Source organism: Callospermophilus lateralis, unplaced genomic scaffold (genome assembly GCF_048772815.1).
Source record: "Callospermophilus lateralis isolate mCalLat2 unplaced genomic scaffold, mCalLat2.hap1 Scaffold_107, whole genome shotgun sequence".
Taxonomy (NCBI): Eukaryota; Metazoa; Chordata; class Mammalia; order Rodentia; family Sciuridae; genus Callospermophilus; species Callospermophilus lateralis.
Window position 1 is genome coordinate 573,770 of NW_027510917.1, and position 20,713 is coordinate 594,482.

The following is a 20,713-nucleotide window of genomic DNA, read 5'->3' on the forward strand; positions in this document are numbered from 1 at the left end:
GACAATTTATTGATTTCCTTATCCAAGGTGGTTAATAAATAAATGATACAGAGACAATTGTGATAAATTTAAGTTGCCTCTGAAATCATTGAATGCTAAAATTGGAAGAGTTCTTATATTTTGCTTAAAGGTTATAAAATAGTTGCTTTTCTGTTTGCTTAGGTGGAAGTAAGTGACCTAAAAAATGAAAATCAAGAAAATGTGATCCATCTTTTCAGAATTACTCAGTCATTAATGAAGGTTTGTATGCAGTATATTTTAATAGTAACTTTGACTCTTAGATTTCAGTGTCTATTATTACATAAGGTAATCTCTATGAAATTACTTAGTAATGTCTAGAGCAACACTCAAAAATAAGTTAACAAATGTGAATTGAAAATTTTATATAAAAGAGAATTTTTTACTCTAAATTTCCTAAAAGAATGTGTTAGGGAAATGGAATAGGAATGTTTAAAAATAACATAAGAACATACATCTTGAAGTCCAAATGAGAAATGCAGACATTGAGTGTTGTAGGGATTTGTTGGAAGGAATGGTGATTTAAATTGTATCAGAAGATTTGGTAAAATGATGAAGACTGAGGAGTAGTTTTAGATAAGTGAAAGGCAGTGGTGAGATGCTAAGAGGATTCTAAAGCTGGAGGTTATAAGTAAATATTAGAATAGGAAATATGTTTTTATTTGAGGAAACAAGTGCAGGAAGTTTGTAGCAGGTTGTAGAGAAAGCAGATGTTGTATGGACAGGTTGCGATAGGTTATTAAGGGTCTTAAAGGTGTACTGTATGCTACTGGCAAGGAAGGCTTTTAAATCATAATTGACAAGATACAAAAATATGCCTTAGAAAAGAAAAAATTGGCTGTTATATAGGAGAAAATGAAGGGAATTGGAACTGAACAGCTATAACATCTTGAAGGAGTTCAGACATAAATTTGTGAACTAGAATAGAAACAATTGAATAGACAAAATATTTGTGAAGATATCTCAAAGGAAGAAGTTTCAATCTTGCATTTAAGAGTTGAGGTTAAAAGAAGAATCAAAAACGCTTCAAACTGTTGCAGCTCTATGCATTATAACCTTAGGATAGAAAATCATTCATTTATTCATTCAAATAACATTTATTGACTGTTCCCATGTGCCAGCCATTGCAGGCACTAAGGATTAGAACAGCAAATAAAACAATTTTTATTTTTAACACATTTTAGTATAAAAGTATATTCAAGTAACTTTATTTTTTTAATATTTAGATGAAAGCTCAAGAAGTAGAGTTAGCTTTGGAAGAAGTTGAAAAAGCTGGAGAAGAACAAGCAAAATTTGGTAAGTGTCTTGAGAAAAACTTTATTGTGTTAACCATTCTATTTATTTGTTGAATAGTAGAAAATCAAATTTAATATATTCTAGGAAATAAATAAATTAAATTTGTTTTGAAGACATTTCTAGATCTATTTTGTGGATATGGTATATAATGGTTACTTTTACATAATCTTGTTATAATGTAATATTTTTAAATAATCTTATTGTTTTATTGAAATGCATTTCAAAATTTGTTTTGAGGTAAATCTAACCAGTTGAACCATTTGCCTTTTTTTTTTTTAATAGAAAATCAATTAAAAACGAAAGTAATGAAACTGGAAAATGAACTGGAGGTAAGTCCTTTTTTATTTCCTAAGGAGTAGTTGTCATTAACTGTATTATTTCAATATTTTTTGATTATTACTTCTTAAGAAAAATCAAGAAGTTGACATTGTACTCAGTTGTTTGTTCAGTGTAATAAATACTTATGTGTTGTGAATTAAATACCCAATTATGATAATATAAATATACTTAAGAGCTAGATGGAGCTTCTAGTTTATAGAATACTCCAGAAGATTACTAGTAATTGAAATAAAGGGGAGGATGTGAAGGTTTGAGGAACAGTGACAAAAGGATATGGTAGAAGTCACTTTTGACAAAGCTAAGTGCTAAAATATGAACATATTGTTGAAGAACTAAATATGTTAAGGTTTCTGAGAAGGTACAAAGGACTGACTTGGAAAGGAGGAAGACCCTCTTCCTTTGTATTAGGAGGGAAGGAAGAGTGAATGTACACAGAAGGTCTTATGTTTGTAGGTTTATTTAGAAGTTGAGAGATTGTAGATGAGATTGTAGATGAGAAGACAAGAGATAGGAAAGGGGAAGTAAATTCAAGGGATTATAGTATAGAGTCCTTTGAGGTCAAAGGACAGGTCTGTTGGGGATAATTGAGAAAATGTTCCTGCTTAGACAAGGATTTGTTGTAGGTATGGCAGACTGAATTCAAGAAACAAGTTTAAAAAAAAGAAAAGACTGGTCGAAGTTATGTGAATATGTAAATTGCTTAGGTCAGCTTTTGATGGGAGAGTATGAGTTAACTCATACATAAAATTCCAGTGAATTTTAAGGATCAACTGGGAACTTGATGGTTTGCTGCTATTGTGAGTATGTAGAGATGGAATAGTATCTTGTGACATCTAAAGCAGCTGGAGTTTTTACAGGATGGTGGAGGAATGTTAGGGATGATAACATGGAAATTAGTTGCAGGATAGAATAAATTTAGGAAAATACCAACATCTGTTCTTGAAAGAAAGAGCAACTTCCTGTGAGAAGAGTTCCAACGAAATTAATATCCTAAGAGAAGCAAATCACAGAAGATAAAAAGGTGGAAAAGAGGATTCTGTAAAGAAACAGAAGATGTAAAATATTAATTTTTCTTGAGTGAAACCTTAGTGGAAAACTTTTTGAGGGAGAGGAAGAAAGAAAATTTGGTGATGGGAGAGAGATGGCAAAAGTGTATGTTGAAGATGCAAAAATGGGACAGGCTAGATAACCAGTGATTTTGATGTTTTGGGCCAAGACCTAAAATTAATAGAAATATCAGTCAAACTAGATTTGGTTTACTGCAGGTTTTTAAAGCTAACCTAAATCTGGTTGTCCAGTATGTTAGGATATAGCACTTGTATGTATTTACATTTATGTTTGTTAAACTTAAAATTAAAAATTCATTTCTTTAGTTGTGCACAGCTGAATTTCAAATGCTCACTAGCCAAATGTAGGTAGAGACTGCTGAACTAGACAGTGCAGATAACAGTTCTGATCTAAATACTCCAGGTATGAGAGAGGGGGCAAGTCAGGAGCACTAAGATGTGCAGGAGGATCGGAGCCTGGTTTCAGACCTCTAAGGCTTAGAAGATGTCTTGATAATTCATTGCCTACATTCTATGCCTTTGTAGTTTAGTCTGGTGCCTGTGCTTTAGTAGCTGTAACAGACTCTAAGTAATTAAATTAAGAGTCCTTTCTCAGTGGCTTAGTGGTTCAGGATGTGCTTAAAGTGTTGTCTGCCCATGAACCACAGAGTAAATAAGTTAGTGACTTTAAAAAATGGTCCTCAAGACCTAGGAATTAAATAAGAGACACTGCGCCTATTAGAAAGTAGACCCGTATCGCCATCATGTTGGATTAGGCCCCAACTTTCTTAATAAGACTCCTTAGAGCAAGAATTAAAATTAAGAATAAATGGAATTAAAAAAAAAGAATTAATGGGATGGATTCAGAATAAAAAACTTTTTTTCAGCAAAAGAAACAGTCAGTGAGGTGAATAAAGAGCCTACATCTTGGGAGCAAATTTTTACCATTCACATATCAGATAGTGCACTAATCTCTAGGGAATATAAAGAACTCAAAAAGCTAACACCAAAAAAAAACAAATAGCCCAATCAGTAAGTGGGCTAAGGAACTGAACAGACACCTCTCAGAAGGAGATATACAATCAATCAAAAATATATGAAAAAATGTTCAATATCTCCAACAATTAGAGAAATGCAAATCAAAACTACTCTTAAGATTTCATCTTACTCCTGTCAGAATGGCAGCTATTATGAAGTTAAACAACAATAAGTGTTGGCGAGGATGAAGGGGAAAAGGCACACTCATACATTGCTGGTGGGAGTGCAAATTGGTAAAACCAATATGGAAAGCAGTATGGAGATTCCTTGGAAAGCTGGGAATGGAACCGTCATTTGACTCAGCTATCCCACTCCTCAGTCTATACCCAAAGGACTTAAAAACAGCATACTGTAGGGACACAGCCACATCAATGTTTATAGCAGCATAATTCACAATAACTAAACTGTGGAACCAACCTAGATGCCCTTCAGTAGATGAATGGATAAAGAAAATGTGGTACATATACACAATGGTATATTACTCAGCAATAAAAGAGAATAAAATCCTGGCATTTTCAGGTAAATGGATGGAGTTGGAGAATATAATGCTAAGTGAAGTAAGCTAATCCCCAAAAAAACAAATGCCAAATGTTTTCTCTGATATAAGGAGGCTGATTTACAATGGGGTTGGGAGCAAGAGCATGAGAGTATTAGAAGAACTCTAGATAGGGCAAAGAGGTAGGAGGGGGAATTGGGGTAAAAGAGATGGTGGCATGAGATGGATATCATTACCCTAAGTACATGCATGAAGACATGAATGGTATGAATATACTTTGTATACAACCAGAGATATGAAAAATTGTGCTCTATATATATAATATGAATTGCAATGCATTCTGCTCTCATATATATAACAAATTAGAATAAAAAATTTTTAAAAATACAATAAAAAATTATTCTTTAAGTAATGTTATTCTAAATGTATGGTACTGAAGCATAATGGAAATTGTAAATCAGGATAATTATTTCCTTGTTGATGGACTTGAACACCCAAATATAATGCAATTAATTTAAGCATTTGGTTTATTACTTTAAGATGGCTCAGCAGTCTGCAGGTAGACGGGACACTCGATTTTTACGTGATGAAATTCGGCAACTTGAAAAACAATTGGAACAAAAAGATAGGGAATTGGAGGACATGGAAAAGGAATTGGAAAAAGAGAAGAAAGTTAATGAACAAGTAAGGCATGTTTTTTTCAATGAATCTTAACTGTTCAAGTTAAGATGTCTGTAGAACATCTGGTTTTGCTTTTTAAAAATATTGATAATATTGTCTCTAAGGTTTTATATCATTATTCATTTTGTCATTGTATCTTTAACATGTAATGGAAGCTGGGTGCAGTAATACATCCCTGTTATCCAAGAGCCTTCAGAAGCCGAGGCAAGATAACTGTAAATTTGAGGCCAGCCTCAGCAACTTAACAAGACACTGGCTCAAAAATAAATAAACAAACAAACAAATAAATAGGTCTGGTCATGTAGCCCAGTGGTCAAGTGCTCCTGGATTAAATCCCCAGTACCAAAAGAAAAAAAAAAAGTGTGTGTATATGTATACATACACATACACACCAGGCACTTTAGTGACTTTGAGGATTAATTCTTTATATTTGGAGGCACATATTTCTGAGGACATTAGAATTATATTTATGAAATGGATGCTTTGATCTTGAAGTTTTGTGTGAAAAATTAATAGGCACTGGGTTTCTTTGGCAGTTTCTACTTTGCCCTTAACCATTCATTCAGTTTTATTAAGTATTTACAGCATAGCAAAGACTGCTAATTACTCGAGTCCAGTGAGTTTCTATTATCTAACTCTCAAAGATTTTCACAATCAATAATAAAAATACCATAGGGAAATATATAAAGTTAAAAAAAATACTCTGGGATACTCTCTGGAGGGATTTGTCACTCAGTGTTGAGATTTGGGAAGTGATATGAGACCTGAAGTAGGAATTAATGCAGCAACAGGAATAAGCATTCTGGGGTAGAAAATACAGCATTTTTTGAGATCTAGATATAAGGTATGTAGTATGTTCTGGAACTACTATTGTTCATTTTTGCTTGAATATAGATAAAACAGTGCCATGTACTTTATATACATCAATTCATTAATTATGAATTATTATGTTAATTCATATATATTATGCATTATTCATTAATTCATTATTCTTCATTTGAAAATTTATCTCGTATGATGTCATTTCTACCACGTTACCAATAAAGAAATTAAGAGATACATAAAGGTTAAGTAATTGCCCATGGTTACAGAGCCAATAAATGATAAAGCCAGGATTTGAATCTAGACAGTCCTACTCAAGTGTCTGTGCTTTTGTCCACTGTATTTTCCGACCTTCCTAATTTTAATACTCAAGAGTCCTCTGAAGAAGTAAGGGCCAGTTCCTAAGGAATTTGTTTATCTTTTCTAAAAGTACTCGAAGGAAAATTTTTGAACACGATATCAAGATCAGGTCTATATTTTTAAAGTTTACTCTGCTTTGTGGAGAGTAAATTGAAGACTACCAAAACTAGTAAGGAGACATTTGTGTTAATTCAGGCAGATGCTAATTATGGCTTAATTAAGGTAATGGCTGATGGGATTAAGATGCATAGACATATTTGAGAGAAGTAGATGTATTTGCACATGGTGAATGATGGTGGGAGAAGACAGATAAATGGGACAGTCTGCCTGTTTTTATGTGTTAGGCTACTGGATAGGTAGGTAGATAGTTCCTTTTACTAAGAAGAGACACAAAAGGAGTTTAGAGATTTTTTTTTCTACTGGAGATTGACCCTAGGGATACTTTTCCAATGAACTACATCCCAAACACTTTTTATTTTTTTGTTTTCAGACAGTATCTCACTAAGTCACTGAGGCTGACCTGTAACATTTGATTCTCTTGCCTCAGCCTCTCAAGTAATCCCTCTGTGGGATTGCAAGTGTACATCACTTGCCTGGCCAAGATTATTATTTTAGTTTTATATGTATTAAGTTTGAGTTCATATTCAAAAAGGATACTTGTGGATCTGGAATTCATGAAAGACATTTGGCAGATGATGAGGATTTATTTTCATCAGTACAGATACTAACAAAGCCAGAAAAGTGATTATAGAATGGATTTCAGAAATGCCTAATAAAGCAATGAAAGAGGAATAGATACTTTGAAGGAAATCCCATTAAGAGTGTGACATTTGAGAGGCTGAGGGGGAAAAAACATCAGTAACATTAATACTTTATTATTAAGTTCTTGACTTCTCTCTTGTTAAAATTTTCCAATTCAGAATACAATAGTTTATTTCTTAATTTTCAGATGAAAATAAAAGGATAATAATAACAGGCAAACTTCTAAGATCTGAATTGTACTTTGCATTTTATTATGAACTTTCTTTAAATTTTTTATTTTGAAAAATGTCAGACCTTCATGAAGATTGTAAGAAAAACAATAAACATCCATAGTCCCCACATATAGATTCACCAGTTGATAACTCTGAACATTAGCTTTATCTTTCTTTCATTGTCTTTATACACACAGAAATACTTCTCTTTCACTGCCTTTTTTTTCTACTGAGCTATATGAGAGTTAATTGTAGAAACTTCACACTTAAAACATTTCAGCATGTCTCTGTTAAAAAGGATATTCTGCATAACCACAGTATAATTATCATACTTGGGAAATTTAATATTGATTCTGTATTATAATTTAGTACATAATCAAATTTCCTCTTTTGACCAATAATATCTCTCTCATAGCACCCCCGCCTACCTGTCAGTATCCAAGGTTCCATTAAGTTTCACACACTGCATTTGATTATTTATTGTAGATTTTCAAATGTGGTTGTACAACGTTATCATTCTGTCTTCTTAAGAAGGAGAAAATAGAAAAGTAAAGTATCAGATTGTTTATTGAAGAGTAGGTGATAAAAATTATCATGGCAATTATAATAATATTTGCTTATTTGAGAAAACAAAACAGTCAAAAGTAAAATCATTTGGATGTGAAGAAGAAAACTCTATAGATATATACATATTATTTTAAAATTCTATTTACTGAGTATTATATTAAGGGACTTTATCTTATTTAGTTTTATGTCAGCATATGAAATGAAAAAAACTGATTTTAAGAGGTTAAATGCCTTGTGTACATTTTATTGGAAATCTATGGGCAAGAGATATTAGCCTAGGCCAGTCTAATATCAGGTTGCTTCATTTAACTATTAATGCATTGACATATATTTCTAAGTAATTAGAAGCAAAGAGTTTTCTAGCTATGAATGACATGAAGAATAGTAAAATATAATGATCTTTGGCAGAAAACTACTAATTTTATTAGAGATTTTTTGGGAATGGGGAAGAAAAAAGGAGAATAATTGTTTAAAATTTTTAATTTATTTACTAATTTATATTTTTTTGTTTGTTCTGGTTAGTTTTTAAGTTTGCATGGGTTTTTTAAAAATCTTTTAACCTGAGTCTTCCTTGTCCTTTCTAATCCTTAGTTTGAATAGATTTTTGTCTTATTTGTGTTAGGTTGATTTGAAGTCCTTATAGTTAATTGTTTTTTTTACTTTATTTGAAAGGATTTAGAATTTAGATTGACAAACCAAAAAAACTTGTTTTTGTATTAAATTGCTGTTGAATTTTATCATATTTATTTTTTTTTACCATTTTAGTTGGCTCTTCGAAATGAGGAGGCAGAAAATGAAAACAGCAAATTAAGAAGAGAGGTTGGTAAAAAATTTTAGTTGTGATGGTTCAATAAAGATACTTGTTAAAAAAAAGTTTACATAAATTTATATTGTAAACAGAAATGGAATCTTCCAAGTAACTTATGCTTTTAAATTGGTTGATCTTATGATACCATTTTGTGTCAAGGAACTAGAAGATAAATCAAAATGTCAGGTCTTTCATCTCTTAGATCTGTGTTGAAAATCCTGCTTTCTATTCAATAATCCATTCTTTGCTAATTTGCTAATTGAATATAGGAGTGGATTTCTGTTCTTATTGCTCTTATTTTATTCAGCATTTTTTAATAATTTTTGTTCTCACAAAGTTTTGTAAATTCTAATTATTATTTGGTTCTTCGGAGCCAAATAATGTTTGCATATTGCTTATTCTTAATGTAGTAGCATAATCAAAATATTTCATTTCATTTGATAGTTAATATTCTTACTTTCTTTGATTATCCAAAATAATGTACTCAAATCTCCTAAAGTTTCTTTATTTTTGCTTTCTTTAATTTCTGTCTATTATTTTTAATTATATATTGCCTTTCTCATTCCTAATTACCTTTTTTTCTGTCCTTTTCTGGAGAACAAACGTCTAAAGAAAAAGGTGAGGCTTTAAGGGTGGTAAAACCTTGGAAATTTAAAGATATGTTCTGAGAGCAATATTTAGAGGATATAGTTTTGTTGTTTCGGATAATTTCTTAAAGGACTGTTGTTTTTGATCTACCTTCAGAATGAACAGCTTCGTCAGGATATTATTGACTACCAGAAACAAATAGATTCACAAAAAGAATCACTTTTATCAAGAAGAGGAGAAGACAGTGACTATCGATCACAGTTGTCTAAAAAGAACTATGAACTTGTCCAATATCTGGATGAAATTCAGGTAAAATGAATAAAGTCAATTTAAAGCAATTATTCTTATAAACTTTAGTTTCACTATAATGAAATCTAGTATTTAGCCCTCCATGTAATTCTTCATTATAAATTGGCCATCATGTACTTATAAATCATGAAATAAATTGCATCTTTGAAGTTCCAATTCTTCATTCATTCTTTTTGTATAAGCCTATCTTCTATTTTGGGAACAATTGAAATCCTGTGTACAATATTCTTGATGTTTAATGTAATTTAATTGATTAATGTCAATTTATCCTAAAGGTACATAAAGAATTTTCTTTTGTGCAGTGCGTTATTAATGTCTCCATTTAATTTTAACTTAGATTAAGTTTGACTTTATTTAAAACTTTTTTGAAAATTATAGTGTCTCTTAGGGCAGGGGGTTTAGCTCAGTGGTAGAGCACTTACTCAGCATGTGCAAGATCCTAGGTTCGATCCCCAGTACTGCCAAAAAATAAAAATAAAATCATAATCATAAACTCATAATAAAATCATAAACTTTTTTAGACTTTAACAGAAGCTAATGAGAAAATTGAAGTTCAGAATCAAGAAATGAGAAAAAACCTAGAAGAGTCTGTACAGGAAATGGAAAAGATGACCGATGAATATAACAGAATGAAAGCTATTGTTCATCAGACTGATAATATAATGGACCAGTTAAAAAAAGAAAAATGATCATTATAGACTTCAAGTAAGAATTATTGTCAAGATAGTTTATTTAAAACTTCATGTTGTTTCATTACTGTTTATTGGAAGCACTTTAACTTTCTAGGATGTGAATTTTGTCTCTCTTCTTAATATTGTAATATGTTGTCCTCATGATATTCTTGTCCATATGTGTTTTGAATTTCCCTCACAAACATCTTGTAATTCTTGCCATCTAGGAATATGTAAGTGACATTTTAATAAACATATAGATGGAAGTCCTGTTTATGCATTTTAGACCTTAATAGGTAATTTTCCCTTGATACTTTTGAAAGTCATATCATTTAGCTTTAGATCTTAAAATGAATATAATATAAATATATATAAATGTATTAGAAATCAATACATTGTTTACTATTTATATGGGCATAAACTTATTAAAAAAAGTAGAATAATGTTTAAAAAATACAATTCTCTAGTAATTAAAGAAAATTGTGCAACTATAGGTTGAGTATTCCTTATCTGAAATGGTTGTTAACAGAAGTGTTTCAGATTTTGAATTTTTTCAGATTTTGAAATATATGTATATGTGTAAAGAGAAACCTTGGAGACAAGATCCACATATAAATATTAAGTTTATTTATGTTTCATACCCCAAAAATGTTAGGCAATATTTTTAGTGTACTTGCCTTTCAATTGACATATATCACATGAGGTTCAGCATGAATTTTCCAGTTGTGGCATTCCATCATTGCCAAAAAGTGTATAATTTTGGAGCCTTTTAAATTTCAGAATTTTGGATTAGTATTGCTCAACCTGTATAAAGATACAGAAACCATCATATGTTACGGGCTACTCTAGTAATAGATTATGTAATGTGGTACATCTGAGTATATATAAATATTCATATGTAATAAATATATTTATGTTACAACAATTAGTACCATTTCTTGAAATAATTATTACCTTTTAGGTGAAGGAACTTACAGATCTTCTGAAAGCAAAAAAATGAAGAAGATGATCCAATCATGGTAGCTGTCAATGCAAAAGTAGAAGAATGGAAGGTGCTTTTCTCAACTTATATAATAGCATTTTCATTTTCTATTTTAGGTTTTAAATTTAAGTTTTATTTTTGTATAAAGGACTTATAAGTTAATAAAATTTTCAAGTTTTTTACTTATTTATTTTTTAATTGATGGTGTTATAAGTCTCAGAAAAGCTTTGTAGTCTTTGCTCATTTGTTATTGAGTGAGTGCTTTCAAGTCAGGGTTAATCAGTGGGATTAAGAGTAGGAGAAGAGATCTATCAGAATCACTTGGGAAGCCTTTTCAAAATTCACCTCTTTCTCCTTACCACCCTCCAATCTCAACCAATTCCGCAGCCTTTCCATGTCAGAAGCTGGATTTTTGATAGTTATATATTTGAAAAACATGAGATGGCTGAATGAGTAATTCTTATTTTAAAAACTCTCTTCTTGAGTCATTGCTTTTAATAGGGATCATGTAAATGTTGTTGGCAATGGGAATTGGTTATCATCTAGGAAACTCATATAATTAAGTATTTTAAATGAAAACAGTGGCAATGGAAGTGAGGCCTGAAAAATCAATTAGGGGTCACTAAATTTTATGTAAGGGTCTAGAGAGTAAATATTTAAGTCCATCTAGTCTGTTTGTAACTGAACACTGCTGTTAACATGTGAAAACCACCATAGACAATACACAAATCAATGAATAAGACTGTTTTCCAGTGAAACCTTTTTTACAAAAACAAGTGGCATATCAGATTTTATCTGTGAGCTATAATTGACCAATTCTTGGAAAAACTAGTTTGTTTTTTTACGAAATTAAATTTTTTGGTGGGGAAATCATATGATAATATGTGTAACATAATTTTTTGACTTACATCTTTAAATAATTATTTTATCTCAGTATATATAGTATTGCTTTGTTGTTTTTAATGGCTGTTTAAATTTTCTTTGTCATATGTGTATTTATAATTGATTCCTTTGTGTGTAACATTTAAGTGGTTTCCAATTTTTACTGTTAATAACAGTGTTTTAATAAATATCCTTGTATGTATTTTATTTTTTAAATATACATGTATGGTTGGTAAAATAAATTGCCATATGTAATTGTGATATTTGTTGCTGGTATATTTCTCCAGTTTGTTGCTTATGTATTGGCTTAAGTATTTTTTTAAATATGAAGTACAATATTTTGCTGCATATTTTCACAGACTTTATGCCAAATTATTTTTGTAAAAAAAAAAATGGGATGCAACAATATGTGAAGCTTCTTTCAAAAAATGTGCTGGTATTACTTAGAAATAATTTATTACTAAACTTTCTTTGGTGCAAGATTAGAATATACAGACTACTCAAGTATGTTATTGAGGTGGTGACAATTATTCAATGAAATGGTATTTCTTTGAATATTAATTAGTTAAATTTATGATTTTTCTAATGGTTTTTGACCTTTGTGTCATAATTAGAAAGGCTTCTAAGTACTTGTTTTCGAATTTCTTTTCTTTTTTTTTTCCTAGTGTCTTTTGGTTTCCTTGTTCGAATTTAAGTCTTTGAAGCATATATAATTCATTTTGGTATAAAGATTGTAATATGGATTCCACAGACCTATTACTGAAACATCATTTTTTGAATATTTCATTTCATACTGAAATATAGTTCCATTTTTTACCATACAAAAACTCCTGTTGACTTTTAGATTTGTTTGGACTCTCTTTTATGAAATTAATTTCACCTGTTATCTAAAATTATTGTTTAATTATTTCATGTATAAGTAAATGCTGTTCTCATTGTTTTTTTGTTTTTAGACTTTTATGAGCAACTTTTGCAAGAAATTTAGAAGTAGCTTGTTCAGTTCTTTTAAAAAATCTTACTTTTTTATTGGGTATGTATAAAAGGTATAGATTGATTTAGCGTAAACATTTTTATGATATTCAATCCCTCTAAGAAAAAAAACCACTTTTATGATACTTTATTCTTCTCAGTGGCATTTTAATGCTAATTTCATAGATAAGTTGTATAAAACTTATGTAATAATGTGGAAGAACATATAAGTTCTGATTTAGGAAGGAATTATGAGTTGAGTTTTTAAAATTTGAATTCTGAAAATGTAAAAATTACAGTGTGCATTTTTAAATCTTTTTTATTTCAACTTCACATTAAAGAGAATTAAGGTCATACTTTCTTGTTCAAAGATTTGTATTTCCTATGTTTTTTTAAATGTGCTAATGGTGTTAACCGTAAGTGAGGAATAGTTTGTCTTTTGTGTCACAGATATTTTGTTTATTTCTAGTTAATATTGTCTTCTAAAGATGATGAAATAATTGAATATCAGCAAATGTTACATAATCTGAAGGAAAAATTTAAAAATGCCCAGCTTGATGCTGATAAAAGTAATATTATGGCTCTACAACAGGTGAAACCTTCTCAGATTTTCATTTGTTAATCCCTTTTATCAAAGTTAAAAGTGTGAACGTTTGTTTATTTTATCACCTGTGTCTAATTTAGTGACTTCCACTACTAGGTGTATGAGAAAGTCTTGTAATTTCTTGTTTCAGCTCAAGAAAAAAATTAGAGTAAGGGTTAAAGTTAGAATCATTTTTTTTTTATTTTTCTATGTTGATGTAGATAATATAGCCATTGTTTTAGTCAGGAATTAAAGAGAAACTATTCAAAACTTTTAAAAAACATCTTACTACTCTGTTATTAAGATTTATTATATAATATTTTAGTCCTGATATACCCTATTACAATGTGAAATGAACTCAAAGTGTGGTAATAACTTTAATGAGCTACCTAAAGATTTTATTTTTAATAAAAATGTTTTAATAAAATTTTAATAAAAACTTACATGGAAAAAAAGCACACTTTCATAAACATAAAATAAAAATTCTAAGTAACACTTTCCTTGTCATTGTATTCCTAAATATAACACGCAAAGATTTCCTGCAGCCCTCTTAAATGACAAAAGTCTATTGTGGGGTAGTTATACACAAGCAAAACTACTCACCCGGCGAGGTCAGGCAGGAGGCTGGAATCTGCAAGGGCGGCAGCGGCAGCAGCAGCTTCGTTCCACCTCGAGGTAGGCAGCGGGTCTGGGCTCCTGTGGGTGGTGGAAGCGGCTGCTTCCTTCTTGCCAGGAGATAAGGCAACGGGGGCGCGGGGGTCGGCGCCGGCAAAGTCCGCCTGGTTGGTTCCTGGCGCCACCTCGTTCCTCCTCCTCCTCCTCAGGTGGCCGCCGCTTGGTTCCGGCCGCCGCCTGGTTCCTCCTCAGGAGGCCGCCGCCTTCCTGCCACCGCTGCCTCGTTCTTCCTCCTCAGACAGTCGCCTCGTTCCTGCCGCCGCCTGGTTGGTTCCTGCCGCCGCCTGGTTCCGGCCGCCGCCGCCTTCCTCCTCCTCAGGTGGTCGCCTCGTTCCTGCCGCCGCAAGGTTGGTTTCTGCCGCCGCCTCGTTCCTCCTCCTCCTCAGGTGGCCGCCGCCTGGTTCTGGTTCCTGCCGCCGCCTCGTTCCTCCTCCTTCTCAGGTAGGCGCCGCCTGGTTCCGGCCGCCGCCTCCTTCCTCCTCCTCCGGCGGCCACGGCCGCCACCTCGTTCCTCCTCCTCCGGCGGCCGCCTTCCTCGTTCCTGCCGCCGCTTCGTTCCTCCTCCTCCTCAGGTGGCCGCCGCCGGGGTCCGGCCGCCGCCGGGGTCCGGCCGCCGCCTCCTTCCTCCTCCTCCTCCGGCTGCCGCGGCCGCCGCCTCCTTCCTCCTCCTCCTCCTCCTCCTCCTCCGGCGGCCGCGGCCGCCGCCTCCTTCCTCCTCCTCCTCCTCCTCCGGCGGCCGCGGCCGCCGCCTCCTTCCTCCTCCTCCTCCTCCGGCGGCCGAGGCCGCCGCCTCCTTCCTCCTCCTCCTCCGGCGGCCGCGGCCGCCGCCTCCTTCCTCCTCCTCCTCCTCCTCCTCCGGCGGCCGCGGCCGCCGCCTCCTTCCTCCTCCTCCTCCGGCGGCCGCGGCCGCCGCCTCCTTCCTCCTCCTCCTCCTCCTCCTCCTCCGGCGGCCGCGGCCGCCGCCTCCTTCCTCCTCCTCCTCCTCCGGCGGCCGCGGCCGCCGCCTCCTTCCTCCTCCTCCTCCTCCGGCGGCCGAGGCCGCCGCCTCCTTCCTCCTCCTCCTCCGGCGGCCGCGGCCGCCGCCTCCTTCCTCCTCCTCCTCCTCCTCCGGCGGCCGCGGCCGCCGCCTCCTTCCTCCTCCTCCTCCGGCGGCCGCGGCCGCCGCCTCCTTCCTCCTCCTCCGGCGGCCGCCTTCCTCGTTCCTGCCGCCGCTTCGTTCCTCCTCCTCCTCAGGTGGCCGCCGCCGGGGTCCGGCCGCCGCCGGGGTCCGGCCGCCGCCGGGGTCCGGCCGCCGCCGGGGTCCGGCCGCCGCCGGGGTCCGGCCGCCGCCGGGGTCCGGCCGCCGCCGGGGTCCGGCCGCCGCCGGGGTCCGGCCGCCGCCGGGGTCCGGCCGCCGCCGGGGTCCGGCCGCCGCCGGGGTCCGGCCGCCGCCGGGGTCCGGCCGCCGCCGGTTCCTCCTCCTCAAGTGGCCGCCTCCTTCCGGCCGCCGCCTCCTTCCGGCCGCCGCCTCCGGCGGCCGCGGCCGCCGCCTCCTTCCGGCCTCCTCCTCCGGCGGCCGCGGCCGCCGCCTCCTTCCTCCTCCTCCGGCGGCCGCGGCCGCCGCCTCCTTCCTCCTCCTCCGGCGGCCGCGGCCGCCGCCTCCTTCCTCCTCCTCCGGCGGCCGCCGCTTCGTTCCTCCTCCTCCTCAGGTGGCCGCCGCCGGGGTCCGGCCGCCGCCGCCTTCCGGCCGCCGCCGCCTTCCGGCCGCCGCCGCCTTCCGGCCGCCGCCGCCTTCCGGCGGCCGCCGCCTTCCGGCCGCCGCCGCCTTCCGGCCGCCGCCGCCTTCCTCCTCCTCCTCCGGCGGCCGCGGCCGCCGCCGCCTTCCTCCTCCGCCTTCCTCCTCCTCCTCCGGCGGCCGCGGCCGCCGCCGCCTTCCTCCTCCGCCTTCCTCCTCCTCCTCCGGCGGCCGCGGCCGCCGCCGCCTTCCTCCTCCGCCTTCCTCCTCCTCCTCCGGCGGCCGCGGCCGCCGCCGCCTTCCTCCTCCGCCTTCCTCCTCCTCCTCCGGCGGCCGCGGCCGCCGCCGCCTTCCTCCTCCGCCTTCCTCCTCCTCCTCCGGCGGCCGCGGCCGCCGCCGCCTTCCTCCTCCGCCTTCCTCCTCCTCCTCCGGCGGCCGCGGCCGCCGCCGCCTTCCTCCTCCGCCTTCCTCCTCCTCCTCCGGCGGCCGCGGCCGCCGCCGCCTTCCTCCTCCGCCTTCCTCCTCCTCCTCCTCCTCCGGCGGCCGCGGCCGCCGCCGCCTTCCTCCTCCGCCTTCCTCCTCCTCCTCCGGCGGCCGCGGCCGCCGCCGCCTTCCTCCTCCGCCTTCCTCCTCCTCCTCCGGCGGCCGCGGCCGCCGCCGCCTTCCTCCTCCTCCTCCTCCTCCGGCGGCCGCGGCCGCCGCCGCCTTCCTCCTCCTCCTCCTCCTCCGGCGGCCGCGGCCGCCGCCGCCTTCCTCCTCCTCCTCCTCCTCCGGCGGCCGCGGCCGCCGCCGCCGCCTTCCTCCTCCTCCTCCTCCTCCTCCTCCGGCGGCCGCGGCCGCCGCCGCCGCCTTCCTCCTCCTCCTCCTCCTCCGGCGGCCGCGGCCGCCGCCGCCTTCCTCCTCCTCCTCCTCCTCCGGCGGCCGCGGCCGCCGCCGCCTTCCTCGTTCCGGCCGCCTTCCTCGTTCAGGCTGCCGCCTCCTTCTGGCCGCCGCCTGGTTCCTTCTCCTCAGGTGGCCGCCTCGTTCCGGCCTCCGCCTGGTTCGTTCCTGCCTCCGCCTCGTTCCTCTTTCTCAGGTAGCGTTCATCTTTCTCAGGTAGCGGTACTGAGGTCGGCTTTGGGGGAAGCTAGGGCTGTGGTAGCGGTGGCGGCTGCTTTGTTCCCGCCAGGAAGTAGGGCAGCAGGGATGGTTCCGCGAGGGCTTCAGCCGGGGCGGTGCCGGCTCTGCTTCATTCCCGCTTCGAGGTAAGGCGGTGGGGTCCGCGTGGGGGGCAGTAGGGGCGGCAGCAGCTTCCCTCAGGCAGCAAGGTAGGGCGGGGAGCTGGGGTCTTGGGGTGTGGGCAGCTACGTTCCAGTCAGGCATCCCCGCCACCGGTGTCCACGAGTTGCGGGGCCTTTTGGCTGCTCCTATTATTTGGCGTCTGGGGGGCCCTCTGTCCGTTGGCAGCCTTCCCCACAAAGGGCCTCGGAGCTGCGTGGACACCGGCAGCAGCAGCAGCGACAGCAGCAGCAGCTCACCTATGAGGGCGCAGTCATTTGTTGTAGTTTTTGGGGCTTTGTTGTTTTTCCTTGGGCTTTTACCCTTCTTTTCGTTAATTTTGGATAAAATGTCCCCCGTGATGTAAAGATTGAGCAAGGAACCTTGGTGACATGGGGAGCTTTGCAGAAAGTGCAGTTTGGATTCTGCTTTTCCCATGGTGGCAGCTGGATGAATCTTCACTGCTGGCCCTGGAAAAAGCTAGGGAGGCTTGTTAGTTGAGTTTTAAATTTCCCAGTATTGTGTTTAAAGGTTTTAGTGCATAGGTTTTACGTTCACCTTAAATAAGCATATGAGCAGTTAACAGGGAATGTTTTCCTCTGGGAAAGGGAATTTGGTAGCTCTGACCCATGTCAGTCTGTGAATATTTAGACCTGTAGTGACTTTTTAACATTTTTCATAAGAATCTGTTATTTACAGTGTGTCATATGTTGTTAATACTCCTTGCCTTAAGTTCCCCGGCAAATCTTTTTCATGCCTTCTGAGAAAGTAGACAATTGATAGATTATCCAAGGAATGGAAAAAAATGTGAGTGGGTGATTTCGGACAATCCCTGAGAGCTGGCATTGTAAAACTCATCCTATCCCCAGTAACATTTTCATAAATTCGAGCACTTTTGAAGCCTTTTTATAAAGATATAATTTGGGAATGATATTAAGATAAGGAAAAGCTGTTGATTGACTTCTTAGATTAACATTTCTTCCCTTTTCTCTTTAAAAAAGTTTTCCAAGTGATAACTTCATGAAGATGTCCAGTGATAAGCAAATGTCCGATGATGATGACAGCCCTAGTACCAGCAGTGGTAGTTCAGATTTGGACCAGCAAGACCCTGCTGTTCCAGAGCCTGAAGATCATGAAGAAAGAACCTTCTGCCACCCATCGGAAGAAGAGCACCACACTCTCTAGCAAAACCACTGCTAAGTTATCCACTAGTGCTAAAAGGTAACATTGTCAGGTTGTCTTCCAAGCAATTGGATGCTTTTATTTTTACATCAAGAACAATACTCCAGAAATACTTCATGACCAATTTTATTTATACTTGAATGAATTGTCATCCTTTAGGGAGCATGAAAACGTCCTCACTAAAATTATGCTTCTAAGCAAACTTATTCTGTACTTTGGTAATTTCAGTAAGAGTCCTAGAGACTGAATTCTCATCCTGACAGTTTAAGGAGTTGGCAAGGAAAATGTGTGAAACTGAATTAGATGGTACATTGGGGATGTTTCCTTTTGTGAGTTACACTCTTGAGTGAAATTAGCACGTGTCCACCTGGGTGTCAGTCCAGGCATCTGTGGTGGCAGGTTCATAAAAGGAAATGTGTCACTTTTCATGAAAGGAAATGATCAAAAAAGTTTATATTTGCTAAAAAATGTTGAATGTCAGGCCTTGGCATTTTTTGAAAGCAGATTTTAAATTTGCTTAGTTTTACAAACAAGTCTTTAAATCCTGCATAATAAGTATAATTTTTTTGTAGTTATAGTTATCCCTCCTTGTTCTTGTGAGAACAAATAAAACTGAAAAGTAGCCATTAACAATCTCAGGTATCACTTTGCTGTTAAAACTTTGCACATCTTTAAAACTCGTGGATGTTCTTGACATAGTAGTGAAAATCAACAGCAGGAAAAAACATTTTGTTGGTTGTAAGTGAAAGATTATTTGTTTCCTGCTGACTTTTATTTTCTATGATGGCAAAAAAATCCATCAATGGGACTCCATCAGTGATAGTGGTTGTATTGAGTAGAACTCTTGTATCAAACATAAAATACACCTATAGCATTACTTAATGTTGATGTTTTGTTGTTTTTCATTGATCACAACTAAAAGAAAGAATACAAAAACTGATCAATTATTGCATTTTATAGTGATTCATGTTCTTATTTTTCTATATATTTTCACCTTCATTGCACCATTAATCAAACACTAATGAACTTGAGAATATTATATTGAATAGCAGCAGTCTTTGAAATAATTTAAAATTCTTCTCAGTGTGTTGTAATCTTGTGGAGAGAACATTAAACAACTTTTGAAAACATTGTAAATTTCAAGAAAATCAGAGAAATGCTCTTTTTCCCCTTACCTCAAGGCCCTCTTTCCTCCAAGAGTATGAAATTTAAATTTACGTGCTGAACCTAAGATCAGAGAAAATAAATGGTTAAGTAAGATTGCTAAAATAGTCCTTGGAAGTTTTTCATTGGTAAAGGTATTTGTAAATTTTAAACTTTTTTTAAACAGATAAATATTGATAAAACTATTAATGTGCTTTTGCAATAGCTTTCTAATTTTTACCACAATAAAAGTGGATTGAAGTCATTGTCAAAAATATTCTAGTGCTTTTCCTCCTTCCGTTTTTTCTCATTTGCATATAAGCTTGAAAAGAGAATTTCTTTGGTAAAAAGAGTTTTAAAATAGATTTTATATCCTTTTGTTTAGTAGTAGTGGAGGACTTTCTCAAATCAGGTGTAAGTGACTTACCTAATTACAGTAGCAAGTGAGAAAAAAGCTGCAATTTTCTGTTAAGGAGTTTGGGTTATGCCTCTGAGAACAAAGAGGAAGCAGCCATGTTAGCATTACTGAAGGCAAAACCAGCCTTGCATTTACCTGCATGATGGTAGAGGGCATTCTGATTTTCTGGTTATTCTGTAGACTGTCTCAAATCCTTTTTGTCTGTTCCCATTTCACTAACAGAATTCAGAAGGATCTAGCTGAAATAACCCTTAATCCTCTCCTAACTTCAGGTAAGAATCAAATTTTGTTGTTTTGATTTCTAAATGGTGGAATAATATCAGGAGATGAATGTATTATCCTTGTATGTATGTGCAGCAGAAGAGGCTAGCTAGCTATGTTTGCTTCCTTAAAGCTTTGCAAGTGCTTTAAACAAAAATTGCCTAGGTGAATTAAATTAAATTAGGAGAAAAATACTCTTAGCATGTATCATATATTCTGTACTTATGAATATAGTGATCTTGTGCTTCTTGCTGAGATTTGTTTGAGTGGTGTTGATTTTTCTGTTGTTTTTCTGTGGAATATATTTATTCACAAGTATTTTGTAGAAACCTGTAAGGTTTTAAGTTTTAAAGTTAGTGCTTGTGTGCAATCTGAATTGATTTTCCAAATTTAGAAATTGTTGAATATGGTGTTACAAAATGTAAAACAGGAGTATAGTTGTATCTGTTGGATTTATTCAATAACTTGCCTAAAGGACAAATTTTATGTGCTAAGCTATGGTTGTAGTTGTTATTTTCTAGAAAGCACATTGTTGGAATTGTTTACATTTTAAGCAAATATCCTAATGACTTGGGAAATTTCTTAGCAGTAAATTAATTGAAATTGTGAGAAGAATCAAAGTCAGTGGAACTCA

At 38.3% G+C, this 20,713-nt stretch overlaps 1 pseudogene; it reads left to right on the top strand.

The window, feature by feature from the left end:
• The first annotated feature begins 9 nt into the window (after positions 1–9).
• Positions 10–14,549, top strand: LOC143386228 (centrosomal protein of 290 kDa-like; annotated as a pseudogene).
• Positions 14,550–20,713: the final 6,164 nt, after the last annotated feature.